We start from the raw sequence: 7,788 nt of genomic DNA on the forward strand, positions 1-7,788 counted from the left end.
ACAATATCACCACAATCCAATACAGGGAGAAGAGTTGTTTGAACAATCTTTCTCCTACTTTTAATACTAAAGCATGATTAATTTCTCCTATTTTTAATAGTAAAGCATGATTAATTTCTCCTATTTTTAATACTAAAGCATGATTAATTTCTCCTATTTTTAATACTAAAGCATGATTAATTTTGATATAAAAACAAAAACTATCTTGGATCTTAGCTTCTTAGTCAGATTTTTTTTTGCATCCGAAAGAGTTTCTTCCCATTGGGCACAAACTTATTGTGACGTGGAATCTACGTGGAAAATGTTTTTTTTTTAAAGGTGCAATTTCAAAATCACAGGATTATGTTCTCATTGTAACCAATTTTCAACATAGACAAACCTTGTATGAAATATGTTGCATTTGTACCTTTGAAACAACGTGTGATCTTCAACCTTATACCCACTATCAAAAAAAAAAAACAATAAGCTGGCCAGTACCTCTAAAGCTACCCATCCATGGTGTTAACCAAGCCCTGCTAGCTATGAAACGTATCACTGACTACTACCAATGTCCTATCTCTCAATAACGAAATATATTCCCTGTTGCTGTCATTGTCATTCCAACGGGAAGGTTTAACAGAGCTTATTAAATGTGACAATACTTTTTAAGTCATATACACGCTGTATTTTTCTCCTGGCTCCCGAGTGGCGCAGCGGTCTAAGCCAGTACATCTCAGTGCTAGAGGGATCACTACAGACCTCGGTTCGATTCCAGTCTATATCACAAACGGCCGTGATTGGGAGTCCCATAGGGCGGCGCACAATTGGCCCATCGTCGTCCGGGTTACGGTTTGGCCATGGTAGGCCGTCAGTGTAAATAAGAATTTGTTCTTAACTGACTTGCCTAGTTAAAAAAAATTTAAATAAAAATTATCAATGACACTATTTAGGACTATATAACATTTGTGAAGTCATCAATAGCTATTGTTTCAATTCAACCCAGGATTCAACTAAAAATAGACAATACATGTAGATAATACATATAGACAATACATAAACAAAATATCCGACATTGTATTCCCATTTGAACTTTCCTGTGCTTTTTAAAGGTTGAAAACGCAGTGATAACCAATCCACAAACTTCTGGCTGTCTTTTTTGAATGGGTGAATAAATGTTTGAAATGTCATTTGTCAACGTCTCAATAAAATATTAGCCACATTTCCACGTTGGAATGACGTGGTGTGTCCCGTGTGTTTCCTGTCTACATTGTCTCCTAAAACAGTATTTTAGCCAAGACAAACTCTAAATCTGTTTTAGGCTAAACATTTGACAGATATGTTGTTTTTTCTATCCTTAATATATTTAAAATCTTTTGACACCAATACAAAACCCTTATATGTAGGTGCTCGTATTTAGACACCATTTCCCAATTCAACATCAGAGTGACTTGAGCTTCCGTTTTCCAACTCAACATCAGATGACTGAGCTTCCGTTCCAACTCAACATCAGAGTGACTGAGCTTCCGTTCCAACTCAACATCAGAGTGACTGAGCTTCCGTTTCCAACTCAACATCAGAGTGACTGAGCTTTCCTTTCCAACTCAACATCAATGACTGAGCTTCCGTTCCAACTCAACATCAGAGTGACTGAGCTTCCGTTTCCAACTCAACATCAGAGTGACTGAGCTTCCTTTTCCAACTCAACATCAGAGTGACTGAGCTTCCGTTTCCAACTCAACATCAGAGTGACTGAGCTTCCGTTTCCAACTCAATATCAGAGTGACTGAGCTCCATTTCCAACTCAACATCAGAGTGACTGAGCTTCCGTTTCCAACTCAACATCAGAGTGACTGAGCTTCCGTTTCCAACCAACATCAGAGTGACTGAGCTTCCGTTTCCAACTCAATATCAGAGTACTGAGCTTCCATTCCAACTCAACATCAGAGTGACTGAGCTTCCGTTTCCAACTCAACATCAGAGTGACTTAGCTTTCATTTCCAACTCAACATCAGATGGACTGAGCTTCCGTTTCCAACTCAACATCAGAGTGACTGAGCTTCCGTTTCCAACTCAACATCAGATGACTGAGCTTCCATTTCCAACTCAACATCAGAGGACTGAGCTTCCGTTTCCAACTCAACATCAGATGACTGAGCTTTCCGTTTCCAACTCAACATCAGAGTGACTGAGCTTCCGTTTCCAATTCAACATCAGAGTGACTGAGCTTCCGTTTCCAACTCAACATCAGAGTGACTGAGCTTCCATTTCAATTCAACATCAGATGGACTGAACTTCCATTTCCAATTCAACATCAGAGTGACTGAGCTTCCATTTCCAATTCAACATCAGAGTGACTGAGCTTCCATTTCCAACTCAACATCAGAGTGACTGAGCTTCCGTTCCAATTCAACATCAGAGTGACTGAGCTTCCGTTTCCAACTCAACATCAGAGTGACTGAGCTTCCTTTCCAATTCAACATCAGAGTGACTGAACTTCCATTTCCAATTCAACATCAGAGTGACTGAGCTTCCATTTCCAATTCAACATCAGAGTGACTGAGCTTCCATTTCCAATTCAACATCAGAGTGACTGAGCTTCCTGATTTGCATATTACTGTGATGATTACTTAAGGCTAATTGCTCTGAGCCTTTTATGGTACGCGGTAATGTAAGCTGTGTTATTCATTTATATTCAGACTGTTTTGTTCATCAAATAACAAGTCTGAGATGAAAAATGTCTCTGTGAAATATATGATGGGGGGGCACACAGCTAGAGGAATCATCACACCCCCCCCCCCCCCACCCACACACACACACACACACACACACACACAGGTCGGTAGCGTGCTGTACATACATGCCCATGTTTCTGGCCTGTCCTTGGCTCAAGTTCTCCTCCGGACCCACAACCTTGAAGCTGTAAACACATCTTTACTTCGCCTCCCAAAACTTCTGGATGTGTCTCTCATGGTAAACCTCCTGAAGAGAGAGAGAGAGGGAGAGAGAGGGTGAGAGAGGGCGAAAGAGAAAGAGAGAAAGAACTTCTGTGAGTGTAATGTTTACTGTTCATTTTTATTGTTTATTTCACTTGTGTTTATTATCTACTTGACTTGCTTTGGCAATGTTACCATATGTTTCTCATGCCAATAAAGCCCTTCATTTGAGGAAAAAATGAATTGAGAGATAGAGACAGAGAGAGAAAGACAGACAGAGAGAGAGAGCGAGAGAGAGAGAGTGAGAGAGAGGGAAACAGAGAGAGCGAGAGAGATACATAGTTATTACTAATATTATATTTAAAAGACAGCTGAGAGAAAGGAGAGTACATGGTTGATGGATTAGGAGCTGTGTCTTGGACCATAATTGAGTCTATCCAGAGCCAAGATCCAGCTGCAGTTACTCACGTTGTTATGAACGAAGACGTTGAGTTTATCTTTGGGGTAGTCGAGGGTCACAAGTCTCTGGAAGAATTCAGAGAGGAAAGGAGTGGGCTGTTCGATGAACACTCCGACCATAACAGTTGGATACTCCTGTAAAAAAAAAAAAAATACATACTTTTATTAAACAAAAACTTAATTTACATTTACATTACATTTTAGTCATTTAGCAGACGCTCTTATCCAGAGCGACTTACAGTAGAGTGCATACATTTTATTACATTTTTTACATACTGAGACAAGGATATCCCTACTGGCCAAGANAGCAGACGCTCTTATCCAGAGCGACTTACAGTAGAGTGCATACATTTTATTACATTTTTTACATACTGAGACAAGGATATCCCTACTGGCCAAGAGCAGACGCTCTTATCCAGAGCGACTTACAGTTAATGACACGTTGCAGTTATGGAAAGATGTTTTGAATAACTCGTCCCTTTGGGGCCATACCTGAAAACATTAGTTTAAGTTCAAGGTTAAGTTTAAGCTTCAGCCAATAAGAATCATTGATGTAGTGTCACGTGATAGAACGCTACATTGTAGCTGGTCCCATCTGATAACCTGTCACACGTTAGCCCTATGCTAACCTCAGAACGTGGCAGTGATTACTTCCTGTAACAAATTCCTCTTTAGCCTATCAAAGATCTTAAAACGTTTTCTCCACAAACCAATGGGATTTCTTAAAATAGGTCAACTAAGCCACCAGAGGGAAACATGTAAACCTTGAATTTGGAGGTTGACCTATTTTAAGAAAAAGTTTAAGATCTTTGATAGGCTAATGAGGAATTTGTTACAGGAAGTAATCATTGCCCCCTAGTGAGGTTAGCATAGGGCTAACGTTTGCCAGGTTATCAGATGGGACCAGCTACAATGTAGCGTTCTATCACGTGACACTACATCAATGATTTTAATTGGCTGATGCTTAAACTTAACCTTGAACTTGAACTCTTGCTCCCGAGTGGCGCAAGGGTCAAAGGCACTGCATCGCAGTGCTAGAGGTGTCACTACAGACCCTGGTTCGATTCCAGGCTGTATCACAACGGGCTGTGATTGGGAGTCCCACAGGGTTTGGTCAGGGTAAGCTGTCGTTGTAAATAAGAATTTGTCCTTTAACTGACTTGCCTAGTTTATTAAAGGTTTAATAAAAAATCCTATTGGCTAGTATGACCTCATTACATCTTACATTAAGAACTAATGTCTCACCAACACTTTACCTCATCGCTCATGAACAGAAAACAAAATGCATTGTAAAAGTGAACAACACCTACCACAAACCATACACAACAACACAACAGTAACAAAGAGTGTAGATCCAAACAGCCCAGAATGTCTGGACAAAATGGAGTCATGAGACCAGTTCCCTCCCTGAAGAGACAGTAGACAGAGTTCTTTCCCATGACTCTCTCTGAGCCTCCAGCCCAAAACAGCTCTACAGGGCCGTGCCTTTCTCCTCTTGACCATGTTAAAGACCGAGCCTTTGTCAGCCGGCCTGGGATGAAAAGGGACCCGGTTGAAACCATCTAATTTGTGAGTTTCCGCGACGGCTCAGAGTTCCAGAACTTTCAAGCATGGAAGGGTCACCCAGGGATCAAGCCAGAGGTCCCTTAAATTGTGAAAGAGAGAGAGAGAGAGAGAGAGAGAGAGAGAGAGAGAGAGGATGCTGCAGAATCTCAGAGAAGTAGACAGGACCTCTGCCTACAGAGACAGCCTTCCAACATTAGCAGGTCAGCAGCAACAACGTGTCTGTGTGCTGGTAGCACCTAGGCCATCTCCCAAAACCACAGTATACATAGCAAGAGGACCGGCAATGACCCAGGCTGACCCGTATCCCTTAAACAGGCAAGACATACTCTCTCTCTCTCTCTCTCTCTCTCAATTCAATTCAATTCAATTCAAGGGGCTTTATTGGCATGGGAAACATGTGTTAACATTGCCAAAGCAAGTGAGGTAGATAATACACAAAAGTGAAATAAACAATACAAATTAACAGTAAACATTACACATACAGAAGTTTCAAAACAAGAAAGACATTACAAATGTCATATTATATATATACAGTGTTGTAACAATGTACAAATGGTTAAAGCACACAAGTTAATTTATTAAAAGTAGTACAGTTGTCATTTTATTTGTCTTCTTTGGCTTTTGGGAAATCATAATATAGTTTCAGGACCTAAAATTACTCACTCAGTTTTCCAGGTTGATGTGTGATGCTTCTTCAGGTTTTCTTCTGTTTTCCAGAGGATTTGCTGAAATATATAAGTTAATGTCCTTGGTAGATGTGAAACCCTTTCTTCAGGTGATTCCCGGTGTTAAATTGGCCATTTATGTCTCCGAAAATCTAGGTTTTGTAATGGGTGTTCTTGTGAGTTCTTATTTTTTTTTAGTAAGTTGAAGAGTTTATATGTTGTTGTTTATTCTGATTTGTGGTGTTCTGAGCATCCTGTATGCAGGTTTCCTGACACAAAAAAATCCACAGTTTATCTAACTCTAAAATTTATCTTTTTGTTTAAAAGAAAATGCTTTGAAAAAAATGCAGGTGAGCTCAATCTGATCTTGTTGACCCATCTCTCTCTCTCTCTCTCTCTCTCTCTCTCTCTCCTTCTCTCTCCTCTCTAATCTCTCTCTCTCTCTCTCTCTCTCTCTCTCTTTCTCTCTCTCTCTCTCTCTCTCGTCTCTCTCTCTCTCTCTCTCTCCTCTCTCTCTCTCTCTCTCTCGTCTCTCTCTCTCTCTCTCTCTCTCTCTCTCTTCTCTCTCTCTCTCTCTCTCTCTTCCTCTCTCTCTCTCTCTCTCTCTTCTCTCTCTCTCTCTCTCTCTCTCTCTCTCTCTCTCTCCTCTCTCTCTCTCTCTCTCTCTCTCTCTCTCCTCTCTCTCTCTCTCTCTCTCTCTCTTCATCTCTCTCTCTCTCCTCCCTCCTCCTCTCATACCTTTTCCTCACAAAACAGGCAGGACACAGCAGCCCAGTGTGTCCTTGGAACCACCACGCTTCTGTTGGAAGTTGAACTCTTGGATGCCTTTACCCCACAGCGTCCAGTAAGTCTGAATTCTCTCCCACTCAGACTAATAATAGTCCAGTAAGTCTGAATTCCCTCCCAATCAGACTAATATAGTCCAGTAAGTCTGAATTACCTCCACTCAGACTAATATAGTCCTGTAAGTCTGAATTCCCTCCACTCAGACTAATATAGTCCATGTAAGTGCTGAATTCCCTCCACTCAGACTAATATTCCCTGTAGAATGAACATTCCTCCACCAGAACTAATATAGTCCAGTAAGCCTGAATTCCCTCTCACTCAGACTATAATAGTCCTGTACGTCTGAATTCCCTCCACTCAGACTAATATAGTCCTGTAAGTCTGAATTCCCTCCACTCTTAGAATAATATAGTCCAGTAAGCTCTGAATTCCCTCCACTCAGCACTAAATATAGTCCTGTAAGTCTGAATTCCCTCCACTCAGACTAATATAGTCCTGTAAGTCTGAATTCCTCCACTCAGACTAATATAGTTCCTAGTAAGTCTGAATTCCCTCCACTCAGACTAATATAGTCCAGTAAGTCTTGAATTCCCTCCACTCAACTAATAATAGTCCAGTAAGTCTGAATTCCCTCCACTCAGACTAATATAGTCCTGTAAGTCTGAATTCCCTCCACCTCAGACTAATATATCCGTAAAGTCTGAATTCCCTCCACTCAGACTAATATAGTCCAGTAAGTAGTGAATTCCTCCACTCAGACTATATAGTTCCAGTAAGTCTGAATTCCCTCCACTCAGACTAATATATTAGTCCAGTAAGTCTGAATCCCTTCCACTCTCAGACTTAATATAGTCCGTAAGTCTGAATTCCCTCCACTTCAGACTAATATAGTCCTGTAAGTCGAATTCCTCCACTCAGGACTAATATAGTCCTGTAAGTCTGAATTCCCTCCACTCAGACTAATATAGTCCTGTAAGCTGAATTCCCTCCACTCAGACTAATATATGTCCAGTAAGCGTCTGAATTTCCCTCCACTCAGACTAATATAGTCCAGTTAAAGTTGAATTCCCTCACTAGACTAATAGTCCTGTAATGAATTCCCTCCACTCAGACTAATATATTCCAAGTAAGTTGAGATTCCCTCCACTTAGTCACTAATATAGCCTGTACGTCTGAATTCCCTCCACCTCAGACTAATATAGTCCTGTAAGTCTGAATTCCCTCCACTCAGAATAATATAGTCCCAGTAAGTCTGAATTCCCTCCACTCAGACTAATATGTCCTGTAAGTCTGAAATTCCCTCCATCTCAGCTAATATAGCTCCTAGTAAGTCTGAATTCCCTCCACTCAGACTAATATAGTCCAGTAAGTCTGAATTCCCTCCACTCAGACTAATATAG

General features: G+C 40.8%; 1 long non-coding RNA gene across 1 annotated transcript in view; it reads right to left on the reverse strand.

Moving 5' to 3' along the window:
• Positions 1 to 2,918: 2,918 nt before the first annotated feature.
• LOC112072594 (uncharacterized) overlaps positions 2,919 to 7,788 on the reverse strand; it is a 24,676-nt gene continuing 19,806 nt past the window's right edge. Inside the window, exons 2-3 of the long non-coding RNA XR_002894347.2 lie at positions 3,381 to 3,506; positions 2,919 to 2,958 (exon numbers count right to left, since the gene is read on the reverse strand). This is a non-coding gene — a long non-coding RNA (uncharacterized lncRNA). The remainder of the gene's footprint in view (positions 2,959 to 3,380; positions 3,507 to 7,788) is intronic.

This window comes from Salvelinus sp. IW2-2015, unplaced genomic scaffold (genome assembly GCF_002910315.2).
Source record: "Salvelinus sp. IW2-2015 unplaced genomic scaffold, ASM291031v2 Un_scaffold1974, whole genome shotgun sequence".
NCBI lineage: Eukaryota > Metazoa > Chordata > Actinopteri > Salmoniformes > Salmonidae > Salvelinus > Salvelinus sp. IW2-2015.